This window comes from Rutidosis leptorrhynchoides, chromosome 6, assembly GCF_046630445.1.
Source record: "Rutidosis leptorrhynchoides isolate AG116_Rl617_1_P2 chromosome 6, CSIRO_AGI_Rlap_v1, whole genome shotgun sequence".
Lineage (NCBI taxonomy): Eukaryota > Viridiplantae > Streptophyta > Magnoliopsida > Asterales > Asteraceae > Rutidosis > Rutidosis leptorrhynchoides.
The window spans coordinates 28,849,112-28,869,223 of NC_092338.1; positions in this window are offsets into that span (position 1 = coordinate 28,849,112).

Below are 20,112 nucleotides of genomic sequence, written 5' to 3' on the forward strand. Positions count from 1 at the left end.
CATAACATGCTTCTTTATGTTGCATGTTAGAAGCTCTTTCTAATTCACGAAATCCTATGTTGGGATATGTTGAGTCAAAATAGATTCTTAACCCGTAGCATAAAATTGCATTTGGGTTCCCCGCATTTAACGCTTTAAAGAAAACACGGCGTAACTTACGGTCTCCCCAATGTGATATACCCCACCTATCAAAGGAAAGCCTTTTATAAACTAAGGCATTTCTGGAAAGTCTTTCAAATGTTTGACAAGTTAATTTCGCCATAACTAAATGTGCTGATGAATTCTGACCGACTCTAGACAAGATTTCCTCAATCATATCCTCTGGTAGGTCTTCTAAAATATTTGGTTGTCTACCCTTAACATCCATTTTGTTTTTATACTGTAAAATAGACAAGGATTAGATTCGTAAAAGATAATTAACAAACAATACAAGCAATTTTTACATAGAACATAAAAGTACAAGCACACTACAATACATATAATACACAACATGATTACAACCTTCTAATCTGAATCACTGGTTTCTTCTTCTTCGGACTTGGTTCGTTTTCCTAATTTTCTAGGAATATATGGTGTTCTTCTAATACGAGCCGTCGTTTTCCATAATGGTTTAGAAAAACCTGGTGGTTTAGAGGTTCCCGGGTCATTGTTACATTTTAAGAAATACGGATGTTGTCGATACATATAAAGTTCATCGGGGTTGGAATCGGGTTTCTTTATTTTTATACCTTTTCCCTTGTTATTTTCTATAGCTTTATTAAATTGGGTCGAGGTAATTTCTATAACATCATCGGAATCCTCATCGGGATCCGATTCATCAGAAAATTGGTAATTTTCCCAATATTTTGCTTCCTCGGCGGAAACACCATTGACCATTATTAACTTTGGTCCGTTGGTTGAGGATTTTCTTTTATTTAATCGATTTACTCTAGGTATCAATATTTCTTCCTCCGAAACCTCTTCTTCTTCTGGTTCCTCCTCTTCCGATTCATCCTCTTCTGGTTCCTCTTCTTCCGGTTCCTCCTCTTTCGGTTCCTCTTCGGAAATTTGTGAATCTTCCCAAAATATATTCGACTCTTCATTATTATTAGGTGAATCAATGGGATTTGTACTAGAGGTAGACATCTATCACACAATATCAAACATGTTAAGAGATTAATATATCACATAATATTTACATGTTAATAATATATAGTTTCTAACAAAAAAATGTTAAGCAATCGTTTTTTAAGAAAAACATGGTCGAAGTCCAGACTCACTAATGCATCCTAACAAACTCGGTAAGACACACTAATGCAATTTTCTGGTTCTCTAAGACCAACGCTCGGATACCAACTGAAATGTCCCGTTCATATTGATTATAAACGTTCCATATTAATTGATTTCGTCGCGAGTTTTTGACCTCTATATGAGACGTTTTTTCAAAGACTGCATTCATTTTTAAAACAACCATAACCTTTATTTTATCTATAAAGGTTTAAAAAGCATTACGTAGATTATCAAATAATGATAATCTAAAATATACCGTTTACACACGACCATTACATAATAGTTTACAATAAGAATATATTACATCAAAAATAAGTTTCTTGAATGCAGTTTTTAAATAATATCATACAAGCATGGACTCCAAATCTTGTCCTTATTTTAGCATGCAACAGCGGAAGCTCTTAATAATCACTTGAGAATAAACACGCTTAAAACGTCAACAAAAATGTTGGTGAGTTATAGGTTTAACCTATATATTATCAAATCATAATAATAGACCACAAGATTTCATATTTCAATATACATCCCATACATATAGATAAAAATCATTCATATGGTGAACACCTGGTAACCGATATTAACAAGATGCATATAAGAATATCCCCTATCATTCTGGGAAATCTTTCGAACATGATATAAACGAATTCGAAGTACTAAAGCATCCGGTACTTTAGATGGGGTTCGTTAGGCCCAATAGATCTATCTTTAGGATTCGCGTCAATTAGTAGATCGGTTTACTAATTCTTAGGTTACCAAGCAAAAGGGGCATATTCGGTTTCGATCATTCACCCATATAATGTAGTTTCAATTACTTGCGTCTATTTCATAAAACATTTATAAAACTGCATGTATTCTCATCCCAAAATATTAGATTTTAAAAGTAGGACTATAACTCACTTTCACAGATTTTTACTTCGTCGGGAAGTAAGACTTGGCCACTGGTCGATTCACGAACCTATAACAAATATGTACATATATATCAAAGTATGTTCAAAATATATTTACAATATTTTTAATACGTTTTACTGTTTTAAGTTTATTAAGTCAGCTGTCCTTGTTAGTAACCTACAACTAGTTGTCCATAATTAGATGTACAGAAATAAATCGATATATATTATCTTGAATCAATCCACGACCCAGTGTATACACGTCTCAGGCTAGATCACAACTCAAACTATATATATTTTTGGAATCAACATCAACCCTGTATAGCTAACTCCAATATTACTGCATATAGAGTGTCTATGGTTGTTCGAAATAATATATATAGATGGGTCGATATGATATGTCAACACATTTGCATATGTGTCTATGGTATCCCAAGATTACATAATATATTAGAATACATGTATAATACAATATAAGTTAGCTAGGATATGATTAATATAGATTTGTTACCAATTTTCACGTAGCTACAACAAGCAAAAATAACCAATCTTGTTTTACCCATAACTTCTTCGTTTTAAATCTGGTTTGAGTGAATCCAATTGCTATGGTTTCATATTGAACTTAAGTTTATGAATCCATACAGAAAAAGTATAAGTTTATAGTCGGAATTATAGGTTACAAGTCGTTTTTGTAAAGGTAGTCATTTCAGTCGAAAGAACGACGTCTAAATGACCATTTTGGAAAACATACTTCCACTTTGAGTTTAACCATGATTTTTGGATATAGTTTCATGTTCATAAGAAAAATCATTTTCCTAGAAGAACAACTTTTAAATCAAAATTTATCATAGTTTTTAATTAACTAACCCAAAACAGCCCGCGGTGTTACTACAACGGCGTATATTCGGTTTTACGGTGTTTTTCGTGTTTTTCGGTTTTAAATCATTAAGTTAGAATATCATATAGATATAGAACATGTGTTTAGTTGATTTTAAAAGTCAAGTTAGAAGGATTAACTTTTGTTTGCGAACAAGTTTAGAATTAACTAAACTATGTTCTAGTGATTTCAAGTTTAAACCTTCGAATAAGGTAGTTTTATATATATGAATCGAATGATGTTATGAATATCATTACTACCTTAGGTTTTGTGGATAAACCTACTGGAAATGAGAAAAATATATCTAGCTTCAAAGGATCCTTGGATGGTTTGAAAGTTCTTGAAGCAGAATCATGACACGAAAACAAGTTCAAGTAAGATTTCCACTCGAAATAAGATTGATATAGTTATAGAAATTGAATCAAAGTTTGAATATGAGTATTACCTTGTATTAGAAAGATATCTTACTATAAATAAGAAAGATTTCTTGAAGTTAGATGATCACTTTACAAGATTGGAAATAAGCTAGCAAACTTGGAAGTATTCATGATTTTATGAAACTAGAACTTATAGAATTTATGAAGAACACTTAGAACTTGAAGATAGAACTTGAGAGAGATCACTTAGATGAATAAAATTGAAGAATGAAAGTGTTTTTAGGTGTTTTTGGTCGTTGGTATATGGATTAGATATAAAGGATGTGTAATTTTGTTTTCATGTAAATAAGTCATGAATGATTACTCATATTTTTGTAATTTTATGAGATATTTCATGCTAGTTGCCAAATTATGATTCCCACATGTGTTAGATGACTCACATGGGCCACTAAGAGCTAATCATTGGAGTGTATATATCAATAGTACATACATCTAAAAGTTGTGTATTGTACGAGTACGAATACGGGTGCATACGAGTAGAATTGTTGATGAAACTGAACGAGGATGTAATTGTAAGCATTTTTGTTAAGTAGAAGTATTTTGATAAGTATCTTGAAGTCTTTCAAAAGTGTATGAATACATATTAAAACACTACATGTATATACATTTTAACTGAGTCGTTAAGTCATCGTTAGTTGTTACATGTAAATGTTGATTTGAAACCTTTAAGTTAACGATCTTGTTAAATTTTGTTAACCCAATGTTTATTATATCTAATGAGATGTTAAATTATTATATTATCATGATATTATGATATATTAATATATCTTAATATATCTTAATATGATATATATACATTTAAATGTCGTTACAACTATAATCGTTACATATATGTCACGTTTCTAAATCCTTAAGTTAGTAGTCTTGTTTTTACATATGTAGTTCATTGTTAATATACATAATGAAATGTTTACTTATAATTTATCATGATTAAACATAGTGTAACAATATCTTAATATGATTCATATGTAATCAGTAAGACGTTGTTATAACGATAATCGTTATATATATCGTTTCGAGTTTCTTAATTCAATAAACACAATTTTATGTATATAACTCATTGTTAAAATACCTAATGAGATACTTAATTATCATAATATCATGTTAACTATATATATAATCATATATATGTCATCATATAGTTTTTACAAGTTTTAACGTTCGTGAATCACCGGTCAACTTGGGTGGTCAATTGTCTATATGAAACCTATTTCAATTATTCAAGTCTTAACAAGTTTGATTGCTTAACATGTTAGAAACACTTAATCATGTAAATATCAATTTCATTTAATATATATAAACATGGAAAAGTTCGGGTCACTACAATATACCTTTATATTTTATATATATATTTTTTAATATATGATAAGTATTATAAATTTTATTTAATTAAGCCTACACTTTATTTAATTTTAATTGTTCTTTAAAAAGTTTAATAGTTTAGAGAAATGACACATTTTATTATTACATTGCAGTTTAATATTTATTATATCAGAGAAAAACATAACCTTAATTAACAGTGAGTGTCGACTAAAAGTTTACTATTTGGTCAACGTTTAGTTAATTTAAGTTTACGAGCACACAAAAACCTAAGGGTAATTTAGTAAAATTAGAAATGGAAAAGTGAGGGTCGTTATAGTACCTCCCCGTTAATAAAAACTTCGTCCCGAAGTTTCAGATGGACTTCTCGAATGCATCAGCGGTTGAGAAGAGAGATGGGAATATCTCCGCTTCATTTGGTCTTCACGTTCCCAGGTATACTCAGGCCTTTCCGTGAATTCCAACAGATCTTAACAATAGAAATAGTGCTTTGCTTCAAGCCTTTAACCTCACAATCCATATCCTCTATCGGTTCTTCATCGGAATGCATTTTATCATCAATGCGGATATCATCCAATGGAATAACAGGTGTGAAAAGTATGAACTTTAAGATTCGAGATGTGAAAAGTATGAACTTTAATTAACAGGAAGTGTTGACTAAAAATTACCATTCGGTCAACGTTTTGTTAAAACAAAGTTTACACTTAATTACAGTGGGAATCTACATTTTCGTCTGTATGGGGCCTCCAATAAAACTTCTTCACATCGTGATACATTTTACTAGAACCTGGGTGAATATAATATCTAGGCTTATGTGTCACACCCTCAAATAGGGCCTGGGGTATTTGTGACTAATTATATCAAATTACAGTTGTATAAACGAGAACGACTCTATATGAGACGTTTTGAAATAAACCTTTATTAATAAAACAGCGGAAGCATTAAGAATGTTTACATCAAATCTAAACTGAAATAGTAATAGTTTTAAAATGCAAAGTAGATGTAATGAAATGAAGACTCCATGCAGCATTTAATTCATCAAGTAGCAGTCATAACAATCATCTTATTCGTCACCTGAGACAAAACATGCTTAAAGTGTCAACCAAAAAGGTTGAGTGAAGTTCATAGGTTTATATAATATGCATTAGACCACAAGATTTAGTTTAAGTTTGATTGATACCAAATATATCAATCTAAAAGTGTTGCTGCAGTTTTTAATATCGCTACTAAACAAGTTTGCCCTATGACACCTTGTACTGTCAGTGTCGTGGAATCATTATTATGTAACCAAAGACCAACGGTCGAATGGTTAGAGACGTTACTCTCAATAGGCCTACTCACAATAATTAAGTTTGCATTTAAACGTAGCAATTGACGATATTACGGTAGGGATTTAGCATGAATCAAAGCATGACAGCATAGTTAACAATTTAGTACTTGTGTCTAAGCGTAAAACAGTTATAAAGCAAGCATGTGTCTCACCCCAAGTTGTAAACAGTAATGAAATAGTAAAAAGTGGGGCTATGAAGTTCACCTTAGTAAGTAGAGAGAGTTATTCCTCGGAATAAAGAGTTGAACGAGTGAGCAGGAAAGTCAACCTATTGACATTTAAGAGTAGTTAAGTGTTTTGCCCATGTTTAAGTTTAAGTATGTGTTTAAGTATAGTTCGTTTTACTAAGTTTCTATTCCTAGTAAGTTACTATTTTTATAAAGTTTCCATTTTTAGAAAGTTTCTTATTTTACTAAGTTTCTATGACTAGAGAGTTTCTACTTTTATCAGTGTTTTCCATTTTAGGATACTTGCCGTATTAGATAAGCTTCCAATCACCCTTTTCCCTTCGAATGGCTAATTTAGATCTAGGGGCTTGAGCCATAGGACCCTTTAAATCGGAAGTCCAAACCCTCTGCCTAGAATCTCATAGAAACCATTCGTCAAGAATGTTCGAAGATCTATACATCTCTAATACATATCCCAAAATGTTTTTATGTTACAATATAAGTAGTAGGTTATAGGTGCTAGTAATAGTAATAGTATATACATGTTATTTATTTTATTTTTAATTGCATATAATTTATAACATTATTTACATGTTTTGGTAAAAATAATAACTGAAGTAAAAAGTAAAAAGTAAAATAGTAAAAAAAAGTAAAAAGTAAAAAGTAAAAAAAATAAAAAGTAAGAAAAGAATACTTACTAATAGTAATTCTTCAAAGAGAGAAATGAGAGATTAATGTGCAAGTTTGAAATGAGAAATGTATGTGGTATTTATAGTTAAAAATGGTAGGTGAAAAAGAAAAAAAAATAATAAAATAAAAATTTCAAGAATGCCATATTTGACAAAAATGAAAAAAAAATGTGGAAAATATTTTTGATAAGATTGTTTTTGAAAAAAAAAATAAAAAAAAAAATATTAGTCAAATTTCATGGGCTCATTATTTAATTTATAAAAAAATCTTTTTTTATAAGCTAAATATATATATATATATATATATATATATATATATATATATATATATATATATATATATATATATATATATATATATATATATATATATATATATATATATATATATATATATATATATATATATATATATATATATATATATATATATGTTTATATATATATATATATATATATATATATATATATATATATATATATATATATATATATAATGATTAAAATAACTTATCATTTAATTAATAATTATGTTACATATAGTTTTAAATATAATACGCATTAATATTAATATTAACTAAAGTTATTTTATATAATTAGTGTAAACTTTAGTTAACAAAAAGTGTCGACTAAAAATAAATATTTGATCAACGTCGAATTTAATTATATATTACGTATGGATAACAACCATATTGGCAAATTAGTCAATTCAAGTATGAAAATATGAGGGTTGTTATAGTACCTACCCGTTAAAAGAAATTTCGTCCCGAAATTTAGTTGTTGCCATCAATCGGCGTTGTTCGTACATAGATGAGGATATTTACGTTTTATTTGGTTTTCACGTTCCCAGGTATGCTCGGGGCCTTGCGTGAATTCCAACGGATAGAATATTGTTCTGTTTCAAGAATTAAAATCATACAAACCATAATTTCTACAAGTTCTTCTATGAAGTGCATTTTATTATTAATGCGGAGATCATTCAAAATGATGATGTTTTACAAGTCATTTCAGTAAATTGGATACATGAAATGTGTTCTGAATAATATTGAGCTCATTTAAACCTTGAGCTTTTATGCCACCACGCTAGGGTAGACAAAATAGAGAGGAGTTCATGAAAATCATAGTCGTGAAATTTGATAGAGATTGTCATTCTTTACAACAAGAATGATGAATGTGAGTTGAAAATAGAGTTTTATCAACATTGGTAATATGGATAAAACGATTCGATTATAGGAAGAGTATAAACGAAGCTATCACAAAAGAGTGAAATGAGGAAATTAAATGTTCGCCTTAACTTTTGACGTAGTCACGATTGATTTCCGGAATTTAAGGAATTTAAAGGAAAATTTCGTAATCTATAAGATTTGATTCTCCGGTAATTAAGGAATTTGTGATTTTCTTTGATTAAATGCGGTGAATTGCCTCGATTGCTGTGTCTAGAATTTCGCTATAAATTAGCTTCTTTCGTTTCATTATCTTCACTACTTCTATACCTTCTTCCTCAAATCATACTTCCAAAAGATTCGTCAATATGCTTCATCCAGTTCTAATTTTGGATATAGTCCTGACTTTTATATCTATCGTTCTTCTTTTTTATCTGTCACCGGAAGAGTCTATTCACTTCTACTATTACCTTGGGTTTATAGTGTTTTTAATTCTCCCGTGTCTTTACGTTGTGATACGTATTGATATACACGGTTTGTAATTTCTGTGTTGTTATCGGGCTTTATATTTTCCCTTATATGTCGGAGCTCTATGCTCTTGTTTTTCCTTCCCGACTTCAAGTCAAGCGAGTAATGGTCCAGAATTCGTAGGTATGGAGTTTCGAATGGACCTACTGTTCTAAGCGTAATATCATGATTTGATTTGGTAAATTACCATATTTACTGAGGATAGAACTATCAAGAATATATTTTCTTGATATGCTCAGAGATTAAGTAGAATGTAAGAGTCGTGTAACATGGCAAATGATGATTATAAAGTCTATAAATCATCATCTTTCATTAAAAATTTAGCATGACTTACTGTAATATAATCACGTTGGCCTGACGTCATTATATTATACTAACTCATGCTTCAATTCCCAACACTTCTTCAAAACATTTGTAATTTAAACTTGAATTTTAAAGAATATAGAAACTAATATAGTTTCCTTTATGATATAATAAAGATATCGCAAAGAGATAATTAATTGCGGACAAGAATCGTTATGAAGATATCTTCAGAAATATAGAGGATATTTATAACGAAGGATACAATGATATCTTAGAATTTTTCTAAGATCAAAAGAATGAGGAAAATTCTTCTGTAAGGATTTAAGATAAGTAAGGAGCAAGGTATTCATTAAGGATTTCAGCAGATACTGAATCATCTGGATTCTTTGAATATAGGGTTTGGTCCTTGTATTTGTCCTTGGTCTCCTTCATAGTTAGCTCAATCCGTTTTTCAGTTCCAAATCTGAGCTTTTTCAATACATCATTCTTTATCATCAAACTTTTGACCATTAAGACCATCTATAGCTTTTGCTGCTTCGTCAGCATTCTCAAGGTTAATGAATCTGAATCATTGATTATCAATCCGAGATGGTTTCAAGAAATTTCGTTTTTAGATGATTAAACGCTGATTATAATTGTCAACGAATCTAATGGTTGACGAATAGCCGTTGTTGATTTCAAAAGTAAGGAATGATAATTTCGATGGTTTGATGTGATAATTTATCATAGAATACGAATGAATATAATACATGAATGTAGTGATCTTTAGGAAGATAACACTTGCTAAAGCTTTAATTAGATTATGATATGTCAAAATCAGAATATGTAATTGAATCTGTATGAAAATGGTTATTCTTTAGTGAACGGATACATATATATGTGGATGTAAGTAGTATAGTTATTGATTATTGAATCAGATTTTGAAGAATGTACAATGTAACATATTAATGTGAGATATAAATATTTCTCCGGTTTTACCTACCCGCTAAAATATTTTCACAATTAACAGTTTGTACAAATAAATTTTAATTACAATCTTTATGAAGATATACGTTCATATATGTATTCTTCAAATGTAATATAGATTTAATGAGTTAATATAATATTAAACTCATTTGATTTATGATTGAAACGAGAATAAATAATCTCCAAAACCTTAGAGATTTCATAATTGTTGCGATATATTTCGCTAATGAAGTTATGAATCAATACTTCATCGTTCATTATTATTGATATACCTCGGTATATGATGTTGGTGTTCGTGGAATCCTTGTGAAATTCACAAGACACGAATAATGTTTTCTAGAAAGTTTCGAGTATGTCGAAAATGAAAGTGTAAAACCAAACATGTAATTAAATAATACACTTGGTTTATTATGAAATGGAGTTTATTGTGTTGAAGCAGTGATTAACGATTGTTAAGTCATTAATAAAGGATGTACATAATAGCATATTAGTGATATGATTTAACCAAGTAGTACATACTAGTTAAGATTCACACGTAATAGCTTAGTACGAAAAGATTTAGTATTGTTCCAAACCATATATATATATAAAGTATACATATATAATTCTTCAGGAAGAATGAGTTAATACATCTTAACTCATTATTACTAATATTCCTTGGTATATATGGGGCGTATGATGTTGATATCCGAGGTACCGAGTGTGATGTTGAGGCGTGGGATGCGGATGTCGTTGTTGGTACTGGTGCTGTTGGTGGTGATGTTGATGGTGCTTACAGTGCTTGTGGTGTTAGTGATGTTGGTGGTACTGATGGTGGTGTTGGTTATGCTGCTGGTGCTGCTGATGCTCTTAGATTTTGCACCATATTTTCTAAAGCCACTACTCGAGCGCGAAGCTCGTTGACTTCTTCTATTATTCCAGGATGATTGGCGGTTCGGACGAGTGGATAAATAAGATCTGAAATTCTAGATATTATATATTCGTGACGGGATATCCTGGAAATGAGGGTGAAAATGGTGTTCCGAATTGGTTCGCCGGTAAGTGCTTCAGGTTCTTCGCCAATAGGGCAATTTGGTGGGTGAAAAGGATCATCTTCTTCACTTCTCCATTGATTAAGTCGACTACGAACCCATCCCCAATCCATCCAGAAAAGATGATGGCTAATAGGTTCGTTCGTTCCGGTTACGCTGTCCATGGAGCTCTAGGAATCAGATGAGAAATCCATATTATGTGTTTGGAATAGGGTTTGATACGAAATGAGTGTTGGATACTGAATGATATATTCGTCTCCTTAAATATGTATATATATTAAAAGATTTCCGTAATTTACAGAGGAAATTTAGGAAAAGTGTTAGACAAGGTCTATTGGGATAGATATGATAAGATATGATTTGGCTATACTCCAATAATGGCAGTATGACGTGTCGAGATTATAAAATGATAAGTATGTAATCTAATAATCTTTCGATTAAAGACTTTCAATTCGTATACTGTGGTAACTCAATGACATTTTTCGGTTCGTAAACCGATGCATAAAGGTATAAGGCATATAGGTACGTGATATAACAGGGAGTTATGTTTGAGTATGAATAGTAATTATTATAGGAGTTTCAAAATTCATGGATAATATTTCATGTAATACATATGTAATACACAAAACCATGATAAATGACAAAGGAATGTCGAGAATGGTGTCGCATTTAAATGTGGTGGCGGAATTGGATAGTACTTCGGAGAATGAGCAGAGTTCTTAGATTGGCTCGGCATTCTAAGATAAGTAAAGTTTCTAAAGTATAGTGTAGCATTTAACAGTTAAAGGCAACAATTAAAGGCACTATAGCCAAAGGAAGTTGTAGTCCTACATTGCTAAGGTACCTAATTGTATATGGCACACTTAAAATGCAATCCTGGTTCTCTACAACAGCCTGCTCTGATACCAATCTGTCACACCCTCAAATAGGGCCTGGGGTATTTGTGACTAATTATATCAAATTACAGTTGTATAAACGAGAACGACTCTATATGAGACGTTTTGAAATAAACCTTTATTAATAAAATAGCGGAAGCATTAAGAATGTTTACATCAAATCTAAACTGAAATAGTAATAGTTTTAAAATGAAAAGTAGATGTAATGAAATGAAGACTCCATGCAGCATTCAATTCATCAAGTAGCAGTCATAACAATCATCTTATTCGTCACCTGAGACAAAACATGCTTAAAGTGTCAACCAAAAAGGTTGAGTGAAGTTCATAGGTTTATATAATATGCATTAGACCACAAGATTTAGTTTAAGTTTGATTGATACCAAATATATCAATCTAAAAGTGTTGCTGCAGTTTGTAATATCGCTACTAAACAAGTTTACCCTATGAAACCTTGTACTGTCAGTGTCGTGGAATCATTATTATGTAACCAAAGACCAACGGTGAATGGTTAGAGAGTTACTCTCAATAGGCCTACTCACGATAATTAAGTTTGCATTTAAACGTAGCAATTGACGATATTGCGGTAGGGATTTAGCATGAATCAAAGCATGACAGCATAGTTAACAATTTAGTACTTGTGTCTAAGCGTAAAACAGTTATAAAGCAAGCATGTGTCTCACCCCAAGTTGTAAACAGTAATGAAATAGTAAAAAGTGGGGCTATGAAGTTCACCTTAGTAAGTAGAGAGAGTTATTCCTCGGAATAAAGAGTTGAACGAGTGAGCAGGAAAGTCAACCTATTGATATTTAAGAGTAGTTAAGTGTTTTGCCCATGTTTAAGTTTAAGTATGTGTTTAAGTATAGTTCGTTTTACTAAGTTTCTATTCCTAGTAAGTTACTATTTTTATAAAGTTTCCATTTTTAGAAAGTTTCTTATTTTACTAAGTTTCTATGACTAGAGAGTTTCTACTTTTATCAGTGTTTTCCATTTTAGGATACTTGCCGTATTAGATAAGCTTCCAATCACACCTTTCCCTTCGAATGGCTAATTTAGATCTAGGGGCTTGAGCCATAGGACCCTTTAAATCGGAAGTCCAAACCCTCTGCCTAGAATCTCATAGAAACCATTCGTCAAGAATGTTCGAAGATCTATACATCTCTAATACATATCCCAAAATGTTTTTATGTTACAATATAAGTAGTAGGTTATAGGTGCTAGTAATAGTAATAGTATATACATGTTATTTATTTTATTTTTAATTGCATATAATTTATAACATTATTTACATGTTTTGGTAAAAATAATAACTGAATTAAAAGTAAAAAGTAAAATAGTAAAAAAAAGTAAAAAGTAAAAAGTAAAAAGTAAAAAAAATAAAAAGTAAGAAAAGAATACTTACTAGTAGTAATTCTTCAAAGAGAGAAATGAGAGATTAAGGTGCAAGTTTGAAATGAGAAATGTATGTGGTATTTATAGTTAAAAATGGTAGGTGAAAAAGAAAAAAAAATAATAAAATAAAAATTTCAAGAATGCCATATTTGACAAAAATGAAAAAAATGTGGAAAATGTTTTTGATAAGATTGTTTTTGAAAAAAAAAATAAAAAAAAATATTAGTCAAATTTCATGGGCTCATTATTTAATTTATAAAAAAAATATTTTTTTTATAAGCTAAATATATATATATATGTATATATATATATATATGTATATATATATATATATATGTATATATATATATATATATGTATATGTATATATATATATATATATGTATATATATATATATATATGTATATATATATATATAATGATTAAAATAACTTATCATTTAATTAATAATTATGTTACATATAGTTTTAAATATAATACGCATTAATATTAATATTAACTAAAGTTATTTTATATAATTAGTGTAAACTTTAGTTAACAAAAAGTGTCGACTAAAAATAAATATTTGATCAACGTCGAATTTAATTATATATTACGTATAGATAACAACCCTATAGGCAAATTAGTCAATTCAAGTATGAAAATATGAGGGTTGTTATATTATGTGCTTCATCCAAGATTAGTTCTCAAAAACATCTGAATAGCGGTGATTTTTATAGGATTGACATGTATTCCTTCACTATTAACTACATGCCCAAGAAGTTGTACGGTTCACAACCAAAGTTCTCACTCGGAAAAACTTGGCATACAGTTGTTCCTTCTTTATGAGCTCTAGAATCAATCGCAGATGTTGCTCATGCTCTTTCTCGCTCTTGGAATAGATTAAGATGCCATCAATGAGAACGATCATGAATTTATCAAGATACTGTTTGCATACACGGTTCATAAGATCCATGAATACAGTAGGAGTATTGGTTAAATCAAAAGGCATGACAAGAAACTCATAGTGTCCATAACGAGTTCGGAAAGTAGTCTTAGAAACATCAATTTCCTTGACTCTCAATTGATGATAACCCGACCTAAGATCAATCTTCGAATAGATACTTGACCTTTGCAATTGGTCAAACAGGTCATCAATACGCGGGAGTGGATAATGATTCTTGATGGTTAGCTTGTTGAGTTCTCTATAATCAATACACATTCTCAACGTACCATCTTTATTCATAATGAAAAGAACGGGTGCTCATCACAGAAACAAGCTAGGACGAATGAAACCTTTCTCCAAAAGTTCTTGGAGATGGTTGGATAATTCCTTCCTCTCAGGTGGAGCTAAGCGGTATGGTGCCTTTGCAATAGGTGCAGCACTTGAGGTCAAATCGATCTGAAACTCAACCTATCGTTGGGGAGGGAGACCATGGAGTTTTTCAGGAAATACTTCAGGAAATTCTCTAACCACCGGTTCATCTTCAATGCGTTTCTCTTCCGGTTCGACTTTCCTAACATGAGCCAAGATGGCTTGATATCCCTTCATTAGATATTTGCGGGTTTTGATGCATGAAACGATATTGGGTTTGGAACCACTCTTTTCACCTTCAATGACTAGAGTTTCACCATTCTCTTGAGGAATACTAACGGTTTTATCGAAGCATAGGATTCTCGCTCTCAGTGGGGCTAAACAATCCATTATAAATACATCAAAACTTCGTAACTTGATCGGCAGTATGTCAATGTACTCATAAGTATGAGATAGTTTAGTTAAAACGAGTTATTCGTATATCTTTAAATCAAATGATGATTATCCTTCATGTAATCACATTGAGATTTTCAAATAAGTGGCTTGGAAATTTTTCGTTGATTCACTTTCTATTCCATATGTCATGATATTGGAATTTCTATATGAATTACCATAACATAATCACGTTGATCATGCGTCATTATATTTCACTAATTCACACTTCCATTCCAAGGTCACTTCATAGGGTCAGGATATGTGATCAACTACAGAATTTTTATTTATTAGAAAACTTTCTAGGGACTTAAAGTTCAATTGTCGTTTAAAGAGTTCATAACCTAAAGCGTTTCCCAACGCACTAAAGATTGTATGGAGAGAATCTTCATGAGTCTAGAAGGACATTTTCTGGTTCGCAGACCAAGGCATCACGGTATGTATTATAACAATAATGTTATGTACATGACCGTAATAAATGACATGGAAAACGTCGTGAAAATTAGAAGTCATGAATGACAGCCTTAGGAAAGGAAGCAGGTATCGAGAGGGATGCTAAGGAAAGATACAAGGGCAAGATACAAGGAAACGTATAATAAGGAAGCACTTAAAAATTAAGGCAGGAGTATGAACAAGTAAAGGCACTTAAAACTAAGGCAAGAATATATAAAAATAAGAAAGGCATTTAGGCTAAGCCAGGAAAGGTTATAGTCCTAAAGATTGCTAAGGAACCCTAACTAACATGTAAGGCACACATAATATGCAATCCTGGTTCTCTATAACAAGCCTGGCTCTGATACCACTCTGTCATACCCCCAAATAAGGCCGGGGAAATATGACTTCACAAGTATCACAACACAAGTATGTATAAATGAGAACGACTCTACATGAGACGATTCAACAAAATTTGATTTGCAGCGGAAACATAATAATGTTTTACATAATGAAACTCATATGTAAATGACAAATGATAAGTCTAATATGTAGACTCTAATGGAACAGCTAACTAAGCATCATAGGGTAGCACACAAGCTAATCTTCACCTGAGACAAACATACTTAAAGTGTTAACACAAAGGTTGAGTGAACATCATAGGTTTAACAATCATATTAAGTTTTAGACCACAAGATTTAATTCAAAATATCAAAATATTCAATATGCCATGAGTTATAATATCGAACTAAACATTAACCCCTGACACTTATGTACCCCCTTGACGATCACGCCAATGGGTAGAGACGTCACTCTCAATAGGCCTACTCACAATAATTAAGGTTGCAAAATTTCAATTCCAGCAATTAACGATATCATGGCAGGGATTAAGCATGAAACAAAGCATGTCATAGCACAGTTTGAACTAATCAAAATAAAGTTTTCATGTACTTGTGTCTAAGCGTAAAACAGTTTGAAAGCAAGCATGTGTCTCATCCCAAAAGTTCAAAACAAGTATATAAAGATAGTTAAAAAGTGGGGCTATGAAGTTCACCTTAGTAGCAAGTAAGTAATTTCACGCAAGAAGTATGAACGGAGTATGTGTTCGGAGATCTCAACCTAGAGATATAATCTTTGATTAGTTAATGTCTAACAGACATAATTTTGTTTATTAATATAGCAAACTATATTAACAGTGACGGTTTTCGAGAAAAGTTCCTATTTCTCAAAAGTTTCTATTTTTAGAAACCTACTATTTATGGAAAGCTTCCACTTATAGTAAGCTTATAGTTTAGGAAGTTCTGGTTATAATTATTAACAAAGATGTTGAACAATCTTGCCCAAACTTCATTGCTATCATGCAAGTCACTCGAATGATCTGTTGTTACTGGGTGCCCAGGATTCTTGACCAGAATCTAAGTCATGGCATTCGAAATCCACAAGCGGTTCCCATAAGGCAACAAGGATCACCCTAGTCTACAAGTAGCGATGATGTTTGTAGTTTTGTATACACATAACCAGTTTATTAAGATACTTATTAGTTATATGTATATAGGTGATAATATATATTTAGTGTAATTAAGTGTTACTATATAGTTAAGTGTATAAGTTATACTAATAATAGTATTATTATTTAATTAATCAACTATTATGTCACATGTATGAATATACCTATATGATACATACATATATATTCTTTATTATTATTATACATGTATGTGTGCATAACTATATGATATATATATATATATATATATATATATATATATATATATATATATATATATATATATATATATATTAGGTGTATGTGTTACATATATATAATTGTAAGATGATACATATATATATATATATATATATATATATATATATATATATATATATATATATATATATATATATATATGCACTTATTACTTTTACTAACCCCATATACTTACATAATACACATTCATACATACATATATACACATACATATACACGTATGTATATATCTAAATATATACAAAAGCATATACCTACCTATATGTACGTACATACATACGTATGCATGCATGCATGCATGCATGTATATCATTATCATTATTATTTACTAATCTTCTTTCATATATTACTAACCAAACCCTTTAATCATAATCATAACCTATTTATTTACTAAACATAAACTTCTACCATTAACCCTAATCTTCATTCATGTACATAAAATCATAAACCTTTTATTCGTATTAATCATATTCAACAACCCTAATCTTATTAACCATAATCTTTTATTCATAAACTTTTAACATTATTATCTTATTCATAATACTTATAATTCAACACACAGAAAACCGATATTAATTATTATTTCATATTCCAACTTCGTTGGATTCATATGTATGTATTTGTAACATGAAACTTACTTTCAAATTCTTTTAAATATTAAAACCTTTACTTAACATGATTTAAAAGCACAGTTGTAAATCTTGAATCTTAATCATATAGATAAGTTAATAGTTAGGACTCGGAGATTTAAATCTCGGATTTATTATTACACATTTTAACTTATGACCCTGACTTCTAAATATCAAAAAAACGAAATTGATGACTTCATTGGTTAGTTTTGGTAACATATATGAACACGGATAATTTAACATAGACTGAAAGTAAGTAAATATATTAGTTGGTTTAGAGACGAGTTACCTCCAAAATCGAATCGATTTTGTACCGAAACTTGATCGGAAGAACATTCCCTTTAAAGTAAACAAGCGAGAATCGTAACCGAATGAAGTGGGCTTTGGTTGTGGGTATTTGATCGAACAGACACAGCAACAAGCAGAAGCAAGAGCGACCAAACGGGCAGGCTTTTTAGGCTGTTTTTGTCGAGTAGAAACACAGCAAAAATAGCAAGTGGTGGCGGCAATTGGTGGCTGTTAAAGACAGCGGAAAATAACCGTAAAAGTGGAGGTTTTTGGTGGTTCACAGCAGCAGTAGAAGATTGCACTTTGGGGTCGAAAACAGTTGCAAAAGGGCTGCTATTGGTGGCAGTTGGGTGGTCGAACACAACAACAAATATAGGGGCTGCAGTGGGCTGTTTTGGGTGACGAAAGGCTGCAGAAAACAACAGGAAAGAAGCAGGAACCAGGCTACTTAAATGGCTGTTTTAGGTGGCGTCCGAGGCTGCAGTTGGACAGCCTATTTGGGTCGATTATCACAGCAAAAAGAGGCTGCAAAAGTGGCGGGTTTGGTGGTGATTTGAGCTGCGAAAACGCAGCAGATGGTGGTTCTCAGTTACACACTGTGGAGCAAAGTGACGGTGTATGGTGGCCGAATGGAAGCCAGGGGTGGTGATGTTTTCGTGGCTGGTTCAGCAAAAAAAACAAAAGGGTTTCTTTTGGATTTTGGGTCGTTGAACACAACCAAAAGAGAAGGGGGTTTTGATCAAGTGGATTGAGAACAAGCTTATGAGTTTTGTGAGTGAATCGTGAATGAATGAGGGTGTTTATATAGTGTATGGATTTAGTATTAGATCATAACTCAAATTGTAGTTAAGATTAGGATTAGCTCTCTTTTTTTGTTTTAAGATTATGATTAGTTTAGAAGTTGGGATTAGATTAGGATTGGAAACTTGGAGTTTATCTCTTTTTTTTCTATTTTATTAGCCGATGTTTTTTTTTGTATATTGTTATTGTTATTATTTGTTTTTTGGCAAGTACATATACCTTTATATTTTATATATTTTTTTAATATATGATAAGTATTATAAATTTTATTTAATTAAACCTACACTTTATTTAATTTTAATTGTTCTTCAAAAAGTTTAATAGTTTAGAGAAATGACACATTTTATTATTACATTGCAGTTTAATATTTATAATATCACAGAAAAACATAACCTTAATTAACAGTGAGTGTCGACTAAAAGTTTACTATTTGGTCAACGTTTAGTTAATTTAAGTTTACGAGCACATAAAACCCTAAAGGCAATTTAGTAAAATTAGAAATGGAAAAGTGAGGGTCGTTATAATAGAGCCATGCAACAACCACAATCTGCAGATGATACATGTTATTATGTTCAAATTATAGATTCACATGCAGAATTATTACAAGAATTTCCAGAATTACAAGGAACAGGAGAATGTTCTTTAGCAGAAGGAACTGAACCAATTGACGAAGCTGAAATGTTAGCTACACTAATGGCTAATGAATACGAACCAACAATAGAAGAACTTCAAATGCTAAAAGAGGAAGACAGATATCGATACAAATCATCGATAGAAGAACCACTGACATTAGAGTTAAAGCCACTTCCAAACCATTTGGAATACGCTTATTTACATGGTGAATCTGAATTACCTATAATAATATCGTCTACTCTTATAGAATATGAAAAATCTCAACTTATTTCTGTGCTAAAAGCTCATAAACCAGCTATTGCATGGAAGATTCATGACATTAAAGGTATAAGTCCTTCGTATTGCACACATAAAATTGAAACAACCCAACCCGTATTCCATACGGTAAATTTTTTTTTTAAATAATACACATTTACGCGCCAATTAAATATGTAAACCATTCCACACGTTTCGTTAAAGCATACGACAAGTTTAGTGTTTACAAAAGGCACAAAGGCCATTAACGAATGTGATACAAGTTTGACCATTACAAAAATGATAGTTTTAAACCAAACAACACATCGAGCATGGTTTAGGACTAAA